This window comes from Schistocerca piceifrons, chromosome 2, assembly GCF_021461385.2.
Source record: "Schistocerca piceifrons isolate TAMUIC-IGC-003096 chromosome 2, iqSchPice1.1, whole genome shotgun sequence".
NCBI lineage: Eukaryota > Metazoa > Arthropoda > Insecta > Orthoptera > Acrididae > Schistocerca > Schistocerca piceifrons.
Genome location: NC_060139.1, coordinates 375092188 through 375109285, shown reverse-complemented (window position 1 = coordinate 375109285; position 17098 = coordinate 375092188). Strand labels below are relative to the sequence as shown.

The window sequence follows — 17098 nt, the reverse complement described above, 5'->3', positions numbered from 1 at the left end:
ATGTCATAGAAAGCTAACTCCAATTTCTACCAGATCTCCTTAGCTAAGGTTGTAACTTGTATGTGTACATAATTGATTGTATCTAATTAAAAAATTAGATCTTACCCTTACTTTCTTTCTTTTGATTACTGTTGATGGTACCCACATTCCTAGAGTTCATCATGTTCTGAATATGCTTGTATTGCAAAATTCCAACTTGCATAATTATTGCATTTGGTGAGGTCTTCAACATGGATTTGATTTTTGTTGAAAAACTACATCATCTTCTGTTAAATATAGGAAGGTACAGTGTGTAACAGTTCAAGCTCACAATCACCAATTTCAAATTTTCACCATTAAGTCAAAAGACAAAACACTGAAGAGTTTTCACCAAGCCTTTAATTTCCTAAAGCAACCAGTAATCATTTAACCAAACAATGGGAAACACAGGATGGAATATTTACAACATTATGAAAAGGATAGATTGCTACTTACCATATAGCACAGATGCTGACTTGCAGATAGGCACAACAAGAAGACTGTCAAACAAGCAAGCTATTGTTCAGAAGGGCCTTCGTCAGAATTAGACAACAGACACACACACTCATGCAAACAGGAGGCAGCCAGAAACTGTGGTCACGTATGTGTGTGAGTTTCATTTTGTGTGTGTGTGTGTGTGTGTGTGTGTGTGTGTGTGTGTGTGTGTGTGTGTGTCTGTTTTGTCTAATTCCAATGAAGGCCTTTCTGGTCGAAAGCTTATTTGTTTGACAGTCTTTTCATTGTGCCTGCCTGCGATTCAGCATCAGTGCCATATAGTGAGTAGCAGTCTACTCTTTTGATAGTATTGTCAATAACTGTAACTGGCACATTGCTACCATGAAGGAAATTTATACAAGTAATATCAGTTAAAACGAAAAGCTTTTTTAGCTCTTAGAAACAACAATATGAAACGAACTTCAGTTACTCCAGAGATGATAAACAACACCATCATATGCAGTCAAGACTTATGCACATTGTAATCTTATGAGCGGCTGCTAGTGTATACGTTAAAATGGTTTACATTCCAGTATATGACAAACACACAAACTAATTTGTGTTTCACATTTTTCTATTTCTCGTCCACAGTCATCCACATTTCAGACATGCATTCTCCCTACACTGTCTGATGTGATTTCCTCTTTAATGGCCTACCTAGCATATCACATTGTGTGATTTGGCGCTTTGGGCCAAGTAATTGGGTAGGTTACACTGTGTGCATCCAGTCTGTGGCATTGGTTCATCCCTTGAGCTCTTCCCATGTCCCACAAGTGAATCTATACCCGGTATCATGAGAAATAGGACTGTGGGAAGAGGACAAGTGCAGTAACAACATACGTAAGGACTTCACGAGCAGCTATATAATACACATGCTGCTGCTACTTGTGTTGCTATTTGCCGTTGCAAACATTGAAGCACCAATACAGTCTCCATCAACATTTCTGATGCCATTTATAGTGTGTGTGGCTATGATGTGATGGAGTATGCTGGATCAGGGTGCATCAGATGTTTGGAAACTGTATACTCTCTTTAATACACATCCAGCAGTTCGTAGTCCAACTCAGCTTCACATAATGCAGCGCTGGAATGTAGGCCTTGACCCACAGACTTTGGAAGGTACTAAATTTGGATTCCAGCCAGTGCTACACTTAGCCCGGCACAGGTGTAGTCACTTTCATGACCTCTGGATGCTGAGGACCACCGAACCGTGGTAAGCGACAGATACAGACACTGAGGCAGCATACACCAGACTGGCTGCCGTGGGTGGTGACTGGCTGTTGTGAGCACCCCAGTGACTCGGTGTTTGGGAGGGCCTCAGTTCAACCCTTGGCCCATCAGGAAGGAGCTGGATCTCCTGAGAAGGCTGTCCTGTCAGGACAACTGCAGAGCAGTGGCAATCTCATGGTGGCACCTAACTTTATGACAGTTGACTAGACAATGACTCACTGCTTCAACACCTATCTGGCCTGGCCTGATGGCTAGTATTTATTCTCAGTGAAACGGGCTTCTTGGGGTGTTGTGGATGCAGAAGCCATGTATGCCACATACCAAAGTGTCCCTGGTTATGGTAACCATCCAGACACTGATCAGCAGGTGGACAGTGAGTGTAGTGAGCATTTTGATGTGATACTGGGTCAACAAATTGCCTTACGTGGCCCACTTTGTGTCACTGAGATCATCTGCCTAGGCTCATGTCACTAAAGTTCTTTCCCCTGGAGGAGCGAGGGGTTGGTTGGGGAATGGTAGGTCACACAGACCTTTGTTTCCCCTTCATAGACTTTTTACAGTGATATCTGGCTAGTATTGAAAAGACATTTTATGAATGATTCATTTGTCCCTGTCACATTTCACATTTTTATAGCAAGCCACATTTATTTTCTCCGTCTTTGTTTTCACGACATCTTTCAGTTATTTCTTGTCTGAATATGGAAATCTGATGCTGTTCCATACTATTGCTTTAGGTTGCTCTTTTATCCATTTCCAATAGCTCCATCATCATCATAAATGCACCAATGTACTACTAAATTGTTTATGACTGAACCAGAATAACTTGTTTAACTGTACTTGTAAGAAAATTTTCATTCCAGATTTTAGTTGTTGAATTTCCTCTCTCTGACCAGTGCACATTTTTATAAGTAGGTTCACCTGCTAGTGATTTCATTACTAAAAGGCTATCTTTAGCATTTTACTGTAGTCCACAAACAACAGTATGTTACAATGCTACAAAAGTGAGGATAAGAAAACACACTACCACATTTAATACTTTTATTTTTGTAAAAAGGCAGAGAGAGGAGTGTATGAAAATTAAGAATGCTCCAGCAAATCCAGGATGGAATGCAACAATATAATGAAAAGGATAGTTGCTACTCACCATACAGTGCAGGTGCTGAATCGCAGAAAGGCACAACAAAAAGGCTGTCAGAAAGTTAGCTTAACTTTTGACCAACCATGCCTTTATCAAAAATAAACCTACACAGACTGGCTCCAGCAGCCAGAGACTGTGGTCATAGGAGTTTTCATGAGTGTATGCATTTGTATATGTTGTCTATTTTTGACAAAGGCCTTGTTGTCTGAATGCTAACTTTCCAACAGGCTTTTTGTTGTCCCTTTCTGCAACTCAGCATCTCCACTATATGGTGAGTAGCAACTACCCTTTTCATTATATTGTTAAAAATGCTCGAAGTGTCTGTACATTGTAACAACTTTCTTTCCTCTAGAAGCTCTTCGTCGTAATGATCTTTTGAGATGATGTTCACAGCAGATGCAGACAACAAGCAAGACATGTGTTCAGGTGCTTTCTACGGTTGTTGTCCTGATGGGAAGACACCTGCTCCCGGACCACTGAATGCTGGCTGTCCATCACAATGTGGTTGCAATAAATTAGGTAAAATTATTCTGTTTGATACCAATTCACTAGAATTTCTCTTCCAGATGATTCTCTTTTAACGATATACACAGTGAGGCAGATAAGACAGGCCATCATAAACATGCCACTCATCCAAAAAGTTATGAGACTGGTTTTATTCCTGGTGTGTAAGTAATATCACCATAGTTACTGTGGTGGCAGCTTGAACTAACAACTATAAACAACAGATGTGCATTTGACCTGTCAGTTGTGAGTAGACAGTAGTGTGCCAACATGTCTGTGTTACAAATTGCAGTGGAGCAACAAACTGAACTACTCTAAATCAATTGTTCAGGACATTTTCCACGCTTAAAGCTTGTCCTGTACATATTGACTCCCAAGCAAAAACAATGACCCAAGGAGGCTTGTCACAGCTTCATTGAAATGAAAATCAACATTTCTTTTCTTGAAAAAATTATCACTAGTGATAAGAATTGGTGATCAGAAACAGTACTTTATTAGAAATGCCTTTAGTTTCATTTTAAATATTGGATACACAGCAATTTTTATTTCCTCTGTATTTATTGTGTGGTACTACACCAGCATTATCATTTTAAATATTGGATACACAGCAATTTTTATTTCCTCTGTATTTATTGTGTGGTACTACACCAGCATTACATATATTCTGCTAATAGGCTGTTGTTCTGTGGTGTTTTTTATCTACATTTTATTTCCCTCTGGAACAACAGTTGTGTACATTTTCATTCTGTACTAGTTTGCCTATTTTCAAGAGGTAGTCTCAAATGAACAAGATAGTTTCACAAGTGAATAAACTTGGAACATTCAGAACACTAAGCTCAGTAAAATGAGATTTACAGGACTCCATCTTTTTAAGGTCACAAATTATTCTTCTGCATTCTAAAAACCTTTGCACCGGAACTTAAGTGTCTCCAGAAAATGATCCCATATCGAAGCAGTGAGTGGAACTGTGCATAGTATGCCTGCAGTACTATTGTTTTATTTGTTCTTGATTAATATTCTTAACCATAGCAAACAGATAAGAATTTCAGAATGATATTTTCTCTCTGCAGTGGAATGCACACTGATATGAAACTTCCTGGCAGATTGAAACTGTGTGCCGGATAGAGACTCGAACTCGGGACCTTTGTCTTTCATGAGCAAGTGCAAGTAGAGCAAGGTTCATATTGATATGAACCTACCACAAAACAAGAAAGTGCAGACTGGGTCTCTGATGGTTCACCAAGACTGAAGGAAGCTCGAATGTGTTGTGTGAGTTGAACAACTTCCCAAAGAAGGGCTTTTCTGATGGTTTCACGTTGTTATATGAACATTCTGTGTGTTGTACTCTAGTGGGTGGTGGGAATTAGAGGGTGGAGGAGTGAGAGGGGAGGGCTATCTAGGATACCTGAAGCATTAATACCCCCATCTGAACTTTCCAAATTTTTTATTCATTCAGGCTTGAAACTTTTTGGACTGATGAGATATACCTAGATTCAGTAATTACACTGATGTGCTGTTTTCACTAACCTATAGTGGAAAATGTGGAAAATTTTCTGCTGCAGACAAGTAACTTTGTAATATTTATGGCTGCTGAATTATGACAATGCCTTTTTAATAGATTTATATACTTTTTTCTGTGGGATTGTAGATGTTTATCAAAATGACATAACATGTATAGAACTTGATCAAATAATATCAAGATAACAGAACTGCAAACCATTATCCCACAACTGGAAGAAAGGGTTCCACAAAGTTTTGCTCTATGATACCAAATGTAAAAGAAAATGTTACTGAGGTACTTTTTATGTATTTATTATTATGACTGTCATATCAAGTGTTCAAAATGCTGACTCTGGCCACTGACATATGCTAAAAGCAGTTCTGCTCTTACAATACTCCATGTTGAATTTCATCTAGATTTATCACAGTACAGGCATTCTGTGTCTTGAGAGTCATCAGTGTTTCCTTGTAGCCATGTTATTTTTTGTTTTCTTCATAGTTAATAGTCCAGTAGTGTTAAGTTTGGTGAGCATGCAAGGGTCATTCCATATCAAATCACCCACTAAAAAATAAATTTTACACCCACCTCCTTAGATTTTCATGAAATTTGGCTCAAATGGTTCTAATACCATCCTGACAACACCTGCAATTTTTTTTTGCTGTATCTCTTACAGTTTTTTTATAAATTTTTAAAGTTTTTATGTTTTGCGTTTTCTGAACCTTCGGAAATGGTCAGTTTAATTTGTATTCAAAACATTAAATTTGCTTATCTTAAAAACTCTTTTAGATAACATCCTGAATTTTTGCAGCAAGTTTATTTATTATACATATTTGAAGATAAAATGATGCTATTAAAATATATTAATATTTTCTATGAAAAACAAAATATATATGTATTTTTTTCTTTTTTTTTAACGGATGTTTTGTTCCATAAGAATTGCAATATCTCGAGTCTCAGACCTGATAGAATGCTCAAATTTGTTTTAATTTACTCTTAAACATATAGGCTACTTGATAAAACAAAAATAATGATGGCTTTTTAACGTGTTTATTAATTATAGTAGATTACATTAGAATTATGTACAATGATAGTTTACTTACGGCACTTATGTATAACCCAACTGATTGCTTGAAACATTGAATTTTTTGAGTAATTTTGTCTTTTTAATAAACATTAATGCTGATTCAAACTGTTTTTCCACTTCTTCCAAGAGCTTTCAGTTCTTTTGATACTGTCTTTTTTTGAAGTAATACATTCTCCCAGTGCCGCTTGATTGAGGTGCGTCTACTACACAGACTATGTGCTCCAAAGGCACTATGCAGGAATCTTCTCTTTCAGGCCAATAAAATGATGCAGCGGGTCCTGAAGGATGTAGAAATAGAATTTCTGCATCTTCTTCATCATTGAATATTGTTTTTACCAGTCCAAAGTACCAGTTACCATCATAATTTGCAGCCACATAGCAATTTATGGATGGTTCAACACGAACCCAATCAGAAGAAGAATGGAAAGAAAAAACTAAGGAGTGTTTTACACTATCTGTAGTCCTTCTAATTTCAAGGTTGTTTGTTGGAAGTGGTTTGAAGTTATGAAAACTTCTAGTTCCAGGAATGGTTTGGGTTGCTGAAAAACGTTTTTCTAGTTTTAACCGTAGCAAATCAGCTTCTTTTTTGTCAATAAAGTGAAAATGAATGTTTTCAATATTTTTTTCACAAAACTTATACACATCGATTGCTGTCATTATTTGTTCTTTGTCTGAAAGCTGTAGACTGGCTTTCCTTAAAATTCTTTTAATAGTTCCTCCTAGGCCATCACAAATTGACTTCCCATGACTTGTTGCAAAAAAAGAGTGTTGGACCTTCAAATTAAAGTCTCTCAAGTGTTCAGTCAAATTTTTAAAACTGTTTCTATTTTTGTACTGCTCAGCACAACCATCTGTAAAGTAGTGAACTGAGTCAATGTCAGTATGATGTAATGACAGCCACTTTGTAATTTCTTTTTGTACAAAGTTAACAAAACCAGTGTCATGTTCTTGGTCATCACTAACAAAACATTGGTTGGAAACAAAAACATTGTTTTCCTCATTTCTTGGAAAAACTCCAACTGGGTGTAGAGTACAACCACCTCTATTCCGGTGGTAACTTTGGATCTCATTTTGTATAACAAAGGAATAATTTTCACTGAAATCCATCACAATAATTGCTGTTTTGGGTGGTGGGTCTTCTTTCAGTCTTTTAAAGGCTGCTGATTGGGATTTTGCTATAAATGAGTGCGGGGTGATCTTTTCCAATGACCTAACCAAGAAAGAAATGTAGTCTTCAACACTGATAGACTGTTTGATCATTTCTGCCCTGTCTGTGTTAACCCACTGACTGATTACAATTTCTTCTTCTAAATCATAATCTTCACTTAGTTTTTCAGTTAAGCACTCTGTTAGTGCTGTATTTGCAGGACAGCTGTTGCAATGATGTAGCATGCAGTTTTGGTTTTCTGTGTTGCACACAAGCATCTTAATTAGGTCTTTATAAGATTCTTCAATTTTCACAGCATCCAGTAATAGTTTAACATTCTGGTGGATACTGCATACACATACAGTGTGTGTGCCTGCAGCACCAGCAAGGATACACCATTTAGGTCTCAAGAAACAAAATTTTGAAAATCCTACTTCTACCTCGGGATTCTCCCATTTGAAAGAATAATAGAGTTCTTTCAAGTTACACAAAATGAGTCTTTTTTGCATGTACACATTTTTTTGAACACTTACTTTGTCTTTTGTTCCAAGTAGCACTCTGGAACTTTCATCCTTTTCATAAAAATCTGTTACAAGTCTTACTGTATTTTCAGAAAGAGTTTTACCTTTTTTTGGACCAGTAGTTTCCAAAATACCCTTTTCAGATTTTAGCTTTCTAGCTTGTCGCACCATGTACTCACTTACATTAAATTCTTTCATCACTTTATTTCGAGTCCAAGAATCTGGAGCCAAGGTCAGAATCTGGATTTTTCTAGACCTCCCAACAGATGAAATCTTCTCTTTCATAAGAGAAATCATTACATCAAAATCCTTTGCTTTCTCAACCACACTTTTATCTTCTTCGTCATCATCAGAACTTGGTGCATCATATTTTAATGCTTTTGAAACCGCCTTTTTTGCAGTCTTTTCAATACTGCTAACCTTCCTTTTAAAATAAGACCCTTTACTTTGTTCTGACAAGCCATGAAGCTTTATCGGTGTTAAACCTAAATAATCAAGAGCAATGTTTGTTTGTACGAGGGATTCATTTCTGGACTCCAATGATTCTAATTCAACCATGACTTCATCATCTGTTTCACTTTCATTGACCTCAACTCTTAACTTTTCCTCACAAAAGTTATGGCATGTTGAGCAAAGCTTTTGTCCAGGTTTTATGCTAATATTTTTTGTCAGTAATTGTTTAGAAAGATCCAAGCCTACACTTCTCAACGATTTTTTGATGGACTTTTTGTGTTTTTTTAGTGGGTCTAAACATGTTGTTTAATACTTTTCAAAAAAATTTAAAAAGTAGTAGCTGTGGTGTGAACATATATTCTTAAATTCACACAGATTAATTCCAGATCGTAAGTGGATCAAATCTTTTTCATCCTCACTCAATTCTGATACCGGTTGTAAATTTTTTGAAGGTGTGTAGGTTGTTTGAAAACAGTCAGATTTTTTTAATAACCCTACACTACAGGTTTGAATATCTGACATACTGATTTCACTTTTGGTCTGATTACTGTTCTGGTTACTTTTGTGGGATATTGGAAAAGAATCTCTGTAAACTAAGCAACAGTACTTACTGAGAGTTCGAATAAACTTAATAAAATACTATCCAAGCACTATTTAACACTGTAATAATTTTTTACTTCAAAACGCAGGAGTAACAATACAAAATCCAAGTGTACATTGTTACTCCAAGAAGACAAAAACTTATTTTCGGTGTCTAAGTCACTTGGCATTTTTTATTTTTAAAATATAATTAATATTATTTTAAAAATTAGATAACTATTAAACAGGTTAAAAAGCCAACATTATTTTTCTTTTATCTAATAGCCTATACAATTAAGAGTATTTTAAAACAAATTTGAGCTTTCTATCAGGTCTGAGACTCTAAATATTGCAGTTTTTGTAAAACTAAACATCCGTTAGCTTTTTTAAAAAAAAAAAAAAAAAAAAAAAAAAAAAAAAAAAAAAAAAAAAACCCACACCTTATAAATTTTTTTTCATTTGGAAGAATTTAACATATCTTTATGGTAATTTATTTTTAACATTTAGATATAATACACAAACTTATATTTTTTTAGTTGTGAGGACACGTTTAAGTTACAATTTCCGACTGCTGAAACAAAGCCAAATCTAAAAACTTTAAAAATTTATATAAAAAAACTATAAGAGATAGAGCAAAAAAATTTTACAAGTGCTTTCAGGATGATAAAAGAAGTAATTGTACCAAGTTTCATCAAAATCTGACATGGTTGGTGTCAAGGCCTGAGTGACTTGACATGGAATGACCCGCAAGCCACTTTGGATTTCCTGAATCACTGATCCAATTGTCTCCAAATGTTCTGTTGAGCAAATTTCTAATTACCTGTATGGAATGAGCAGGACACCCATCATGTTGGTACAGCATAGACTGCCCTGTCTCCAGGAAGTGTTTTCCAATAACTTAAGCAGTGTATGTGTTAGTAACTGTAGAAAACTGCGACTGTTTAGAGTTCCATTAATAAATCAGGGACAAATGATAACAATTCCTGTAAAGCCCAAGCCACAAATTCACACACCAAGATCAGAGTTTATGTACTTCTTGCAGCCAGTGTGGATATTCAACTATTAGAAGTGCACACGATAAAGGTCTCTAATTGCTGGTTCATTTGTAACAAAATGTTGCATAGAAACGCCACATCACTTTGCTGGTTTCATATACACCATTGCAAGACTTTTAACAGTTTTTTAAAGTAACTGGCATTAAAATGTTGATGGAACAAAATGTGAGAAGAATGAAATGCATTATTTGCAGAATGCTCATTTGGTTGACCCAACCCACACATTGTGACATACAGATTGGGTGTTACTGTTGCTAAACTGTTCACTTCATTTCTCTCATCTGTTTCTGTTGATATTCACAGGTTTATTTTTGTTCTTCATATTTCTTGTGTTTCGAAACTTTTGTATAATGTTCACAAAGGCAAATTGTGAGAACATGTAAAACTCAGGATACCTTCTGGCATGCAACTGTACTGGTGCTATAGAACAGTTTTGGTGACATTTACCAAGAACGAATACCATATCCACTTTTTTGACTGTTGTATACATTCTGAAAATCCGAGCAGCTTCACAATGTGATTGACTGATCGCTACAATAGCAGAGCACATACTGATGGGCTTCAAACACACAGGTAAACACAAGAACTATGCCTGAGTTGTGTGTTTGATTACAGTACAGTGTGTCAAACATTTGTGGTCTGTCTTATCCTGACAGTGAGGCAGTAGTCTGCAACATTGTTATATTTCTACTGTTTGAACAAGTTCCGCATACTTTATATGCCTGAAGTCTTCTTCAGAGGTTCTTACATCTATGGCAGTAACTTATTCGTGAATGACATGAATGCTTGCATTTCAACCTGCTCCAATACTGTCTCAATATGGAGTACATCTGCAGTCTACACTTCCACAAGGTACATCATTTCTGTCACCATTTATGAAAATCAGAAAATTTAGCATAATGTTAGTGCCAAAGTCATTTTGCTCTTTTCTTGTTAATCAAGACAGTTTAAACCATTATTTAATTTAAGCTGAAGCTGGACCATAGTATCAAGAAACAATAACTGGTTGACATTCATTTTAAAAAACTGTAACTCTTGTTCTGATGATATAATGGTGTACGGAAACAGGTAAATTTACCTAGATATTTCTGCAGTCCTAATAGTCTTTATGAAAAGATGTAATCAGTCATTAAAAGAAAGTTCTTAAAGACAAGAAAAATGCACACATAAGAAAAGGAAGTTTTATTAAGAGTGCAAAAGAGAGCTGACAGACAAAAACAATTTAAGTGACAGACTGTTTTTTATGAAAAGCGTATCTCAGAAAATGTGACATCATCTCATATGACAGTGTACCACAACAGGAAACTAAACCCAAACAGCCACTTGCCATCAAGCAGATAATAAATTAGACAGCTCATCAAGACTGACTGATTGATTTTTTGTTGGTCCAGTCTTATCAGACAGCACAAATTGCACAGTTGATGTTGGACAGGGCAAAGAAAAGCTGCAGTAATACATAGCATTAGCAAATAGTAAGCAAATTAAAATTAAGTACCTATTCTTACGATTTAATTTTAAGTAACTATTTTGTTATATGTTCAGAAATTATTTTACGGATCAGAAACAGTACTTTATTAGAAGTGCCTTTAGTTTCATTTTAAATATTGGATACACAGCAATTTTTATTTCCTCTGTATTTATTGTGTGGTACTACACCAGCATTATCATTTTAAATATTGGATACACAGCAATTTTTATTTCCTCTGTATTTATTGTGTGGTACTACACCAGCATTACATATATTCTGCTAATAGGCTGTTGTTCTGTGGTGTTTTTTATCTACATTTTATTTCCCTCTGGAACAACAGTTGTGTACATTTTCATTCTGTACTAGTTTGCCTATTTTCAAGAGGTAGTCTCAAATGAACAAGATAGTTTCACAAGTGAATAAACTTGGAACTTTAAGAACACTAAGCTCAGTAAAATGAGATTTACAGGACTCCATCTTTTTAAGGTCACAAATTATTCTTAGAGCTCTTTTCTGCATTCTAAAAACCTTTGCACCGGAACTTAAGTGTCTCCAGAAAATGATCCCATATCGAAGCAGTGAGTGGAACTGTGCATAGTATGCCTGCAGTACTATTGTTTTATTTGTTCTTGATTAATATTCTTAACCATAGCAAACAGATAAGAATTTCAGAATGATATTTTCTCTCTGCAGTGGAATGCGCACTGATTTGAAACTTCCTGGCAGATTAAAACTGTGTGCCGGATAGAGACTTGAACTCGGGACCTTTGTCTTTCATGAGCAAGTGCAAGTAGGGCAAGCTGTCAAGCTGCCACATGGGAATTGCTTTAAACATTTGGCATCATACTCATCATTAATAACCAGCCAAGGCTCTAGTTTTGTCTTAACATTACATGAGTAAATTGTCGGAAAACAAAAGTGCGTACAAAAGAGTAAGACACTGAAAGAATTCCTGTTTATTAAAGGACATGGTGATGATGCTGAGTGTACAGTGTATGTTGTGAAATTTAGCATTGGGCATGGAGGACACACGATATAATAACTCGCATGAAGTCCAACAAACATGAAGCTACACTTCAGATTAACTCTTCTGGATCAAAAATTGATAACTACTAATCAGTAAGGTAGTTTCAGATATAGATAAACAGCTTTTGGCACATGAAGCCACATTTGCATACCACTCAGAGATGTACAACTCAAGTTTCAGGTCTATAGACTGCACCGTTGTTCTAATTAAATCACTGTTTAACAAGTGGTTCCCATGCTCACAGGCAAGAACCAAAACAGTTACCACTAACGTAATTGCACCATTTGCTGTGGAATAAGTAATGAAGGAATTTAAAGAAACACAATTTATTTCAGTGATGACCAATTCTTCCACCTATGTGGACTTCAAGCCCTTTTCTTTAGTGATTAGTTTTTACCAACCAGATAAAGGCATTGTACTGAGAGTGTTGGGAGTTGGTGAACTCTGGTGTTGAAAGTGCAGACTGTTTGACTTTGTGCCTGTATGTCTTACAGGTGTTTCAAAAGTTCAGTCTTAATTAAAAGGCTCTAATAATTTTGGCTAACAACAGAGTACAAACTATGGAGGTCAATATCATCTTTATTTCAAGTTTTTTTAAAAAAAAAAAAAAAAAAAAAAAAAAAGAAAAAAAAAAAAAAAAAAGAAAGAAAGTTAAAATAATTTAATAAGTTTATAATGCCCTGCTTATTTTATGCACAATTCTGTCCAAACAGGCACAGGCAACTTATCCACTGATTACAGCTCAAACTTGGTAAAATCCTTCAACAGTTCCTTACTTATGCAGTATGTGTTGAAAAACTAAAATGATTCTGGAAGTTTGCTGAACATACAAAACTTTTAAGTCATAATGAAACTAGATGTTTATCTCTTCTACCAACTATTGAAAAAGTTGTTGATATATTCCAAGTGTTAAAATCCTACTTACTGTCGTCCACTGATGACTGATCTATCACTCAGATTTTTTTTAAAGTCACCCTATACTTAAAATCAAGCCAGTTACGTATTTTGTCCAACAGCACTCTGTGCACTGTATCTATAACTGAAGTTGCAGACAAAATAAATATGTTCCTTGACAAATAAGAAATCAGAAAATCTGAAAGATTTTTGCCATCTCCTTTTAAAAAAAAAGCAGTTACATGAATCGGGAAGAGATAAGCTAGTGACACTTTATCAGTTTAATGATAATACTGCAGCTTTATATATACCTACATTGGGTACATTCGAGAATGATGTCAACCATTTCTGGAGCCTATTCTACCAATAAAGTGGATAGCCTTAACAAAAACCATCAGCTGGATTAGTATTCAAGAATTGTATTGTTTTGTAAAATCTAGTATCATGAATTTTACTGTCGACTAGTGAGAATTATTTGATGAGTACTGTTATATAAGAAAATTCTGTGAAGCCAAACCACTGGACCGTAATATAAAATCAAATATCAGTGTCAGTGAAAAATAGAGGAAGTTTTTACTCATTTTCATGAGGAGCTAGTGTGTCTAAAACATGTTAAAATCTTGGTTCAATTTTCATCACCTATTCCAAGTTCTAATACATCTCCCTAAAGAATACTTTCAGTAATTAAACTTATAATGAGAGATGAAAAAACAGATTCAAATTAGAAACAGTAAAAACATTGACAATGATAACAACCACATTTGTTAGCCTCCCTTGTATGGACTTCTACAACTTGATGCTTAATGAAAATAAACTAATACAGCAAATACACCCCCCCACTAAAAAGGACTACTCAAGTACCAGTGAGTCCATACTGTTACTTCAATCCAAAGTGTGATAAATATGTGTTTATATTTACATCCAAATTGTATTCACAAAATCATACAGTTCTTAACCTCACACAGTGGCATGGTATAATATGTGAAAATAATTTATAATAGGTGATCAAAAAGTTTCTGTTTGAGGGTGCTGATGCAATACATATGCTCCCAACACATAACCAGGAAGTTAGCATTGCATTTATGTCTTTCCAACATTATTGTTGTTGTTGTTGTGGTCTTCAGTCCTGAGACTGGTTTGATGCAGCTCTCCATGCTACTCTATCCTGTGCAAGCTTCTTCATCTCCCAGTACCTACTGCAATCTACATCCTTCTGAATCTGCTTAGTGTATTCATCTCTTGGTCTCCCTCTACGATTTTTACCCTCCACGCTGCCCTCCAATACTTAATTGGTGAACCCTTGATGCCTCAGAACATGTCCTACCAACCGATCCCGTCTTCTGGTCAAGTTGTGCCACAAACTTCTCTTCTCCCCAATCCTGTTCAATACTTCCTCATTAGTTATGTGATCTACCCATCTAATCTTCAGCATTCTTCTGTAGCACCACATTTCGAATGCTTCTATTCTCTTCTTGTCCAAACTATTTGTTGTCCATGTTTCACTTCCATAAATGGCTACACTCCATACAAATACTTTCAGAAATGACTTCCTGACACTTAAATCTATACTCGATGTTAACAAATTTCTCTTCTTCAGAAAAGCTTTCCTTGCCATTGCCAGTCTACATTTTATATCCTCTCTACTTCGACCATCATCAGTTATTTTGCTCCCCAAATAGCAAAACTCCTTTACTACACTCCTGGAAATGGAAAAAAGAACACATTGACACCGGTGTGTCAGACCCACCATACTTGCTCCGGACACTGCGAGAGGGCTGTACAAGCAATGATCACACGCACGGCACAGCGGACACACCAGGAACCGCGGTGTTGGCCGTCGAATGGCGCTAGCTGCGCAGCATTTGTGCACCGCCGCCGTCAGTGTCAGCCAGTTTGCCGTGGCATACGGAGCTCCATCGCAGTCTTTAACACTGGTAGCATGCCGCGACAGTGTGGACGTGAACCGTATGTGCAGTTGACGGACTTTGAGCGAGGGTGTATAGTGGGCATGCGGGAGGCCGGGTGGACGTACCGCCGAATTGCTCAACACGTGGGGCGTGAGGTCTCCACAGTACATCGATGTTGTCGCCAGTGGTCGGCGGAAGGTGCACGTGCCCGTCGACCTGGGACCGGACCGCAGCGACGCACGGATGCACGCCAAGACCGTAGGATCCTACGCAGTGCCGTAGGGGACCGCACCACCACTTCCCAGCAAAATAGGGACACTGTTGCTCCTGGGGTATCGGCGAGGACCATTCGCAACCGTCTCCATGAAGCTGGGTTACGGTCCCGCACACCGTTAGGCCGTCTTCCGCTCACACCCCAACATCGTGCAGCCCGCCTCCAGTGGTGTCGCGACAGGCGTGAATGGAAGGACGAATGTAGACGTGTCGTCTTCAGCGATGAGAGTCGCTTCTGCCTTGGTGCCAATGATGGTCGTATGCGTGTTTGGCGCCGTGCAGGTGAGCGCCACAATCAAGACTGCATACGACCGAGGCACACAGGGCCAACACCCGGCATCATGGTGTGGGGAGCGATCTCCTACACTGGCCGTACACCACTGGTGATCGTCGAGGGGACACTGAATAGTGCACGGTACATCCAAACCGTCATTGAACCCATCGTTCTACCATTCCTAGACCGGCAAGGGAACTTGCTGTTCCAACAGGACAATGCACGTCCGCATGTATCCCGTGCCACCCAACGTGCTCTAGAAGGTGTAAGTCAACTAGCCTGGCCAGCAAGATCTCCGGATCTGTCCCCCATTGAGCATGTTTGGGACTGGATGAAGCGTCGTCTCACGCGGTCTGCACGTCCAGCACAAACGCTGGTCCAACTGAGGCGCCAGGTGGAAATGGCATGGCAAGCCGTTCCACAGGACTACATCCAGCATCTCTACGATCGTCTCCATGGGAGAATAGCAGCCTGCATTGCTGCGAAAGGTGGATATACACTGTACTAGTGCCGACATTGTGCATGCTCTGCTGCCTGTGTCTATGTGCCTGTGGTTCTGTCAGTGTGATCATGTGATGTATCTGACCCCAGGAATGTGTCAATAAAGTTTCCCCTTCCTGGGACAATGAATTCACGGTGTTCTTGTTTCAATTTCCAGGAGTGTACTTTAAGTGTCTCATTTCCTAATCTAATTCCCTCAACATCACCCGACTTAATTCGACTACATTCCATTATCCTCATTTTGCTTTTCTTGATGTTCATCTTATATCCTCCTTTCAAGACACTGTCCATTCCATTCAACTGCTCTTCCAAGTCCTTTGCTGTCTCTGACAGAATTACAATGTCATCGGCGAACCTCAAAGTTTTTATTTCTTCTCCATGGATTTTAATACCTACTCCGAATTTTTCTTTTGTTTCCTTTACTGCTTGCTCAATATACAGATTGAACAACATCGGGGAGAGGCTACAACCCTGTCTTACTCCCTTCCCAACCACTGCTTCCCTTTCATGTCCCTCAACTCTTATAACTGCCATCTGGTTTCTGTACAAATTGTAAATAGCCTTTCGCTCCCTGCCATCTTTAGAATTTGAAAGAGAGTATTCCAGTCAACATTGTCAAAAGCTTTCTCTAAGTCTACAAATGCTAGAAACGTAGGTTTGCCTTTCCTTAATCTTTCTTCTAAGATAAGTCGTAAGGTCAGTATTGCCTCACGTGTTCCAGTGTTTCTACGGAATCCAAACTGATCTTCCCCGAGGTTGGCTTCTACTAGTTTTTCCATTCGTCTGTAAAGAATTCGTGCTAGTATTTTGCAGCTGTGACTTATTAAACTGATAGTTCGGTAATTTTCACATCTGTCAACACCTGCTTTCTTTGGGATTGGAATTATTATATTCTTCTTGAAGTCTGAGGGTATTTCGCCTGTTTCATACATCTTGTTCACCAGATGGTAGAGTTTTGTCAGGACTGGCTCTCCCAAGGCCGTCAGTAGTTCCAATGGAATGTTGTCTACTTTGGGGGCCTTGTTTCGA

The 17098-nt window shown here is 37.6% G+C and overlaps 1 pseudogene; it reads left to right on the top strand.

Moving 5' to 3' along the window:
* LOC124775409 overlaps positions 1-17098 on the top strand; it is a 362017-nt pseudogene that overhangs the window by 144272 nt on the left and 200647 nt on the right.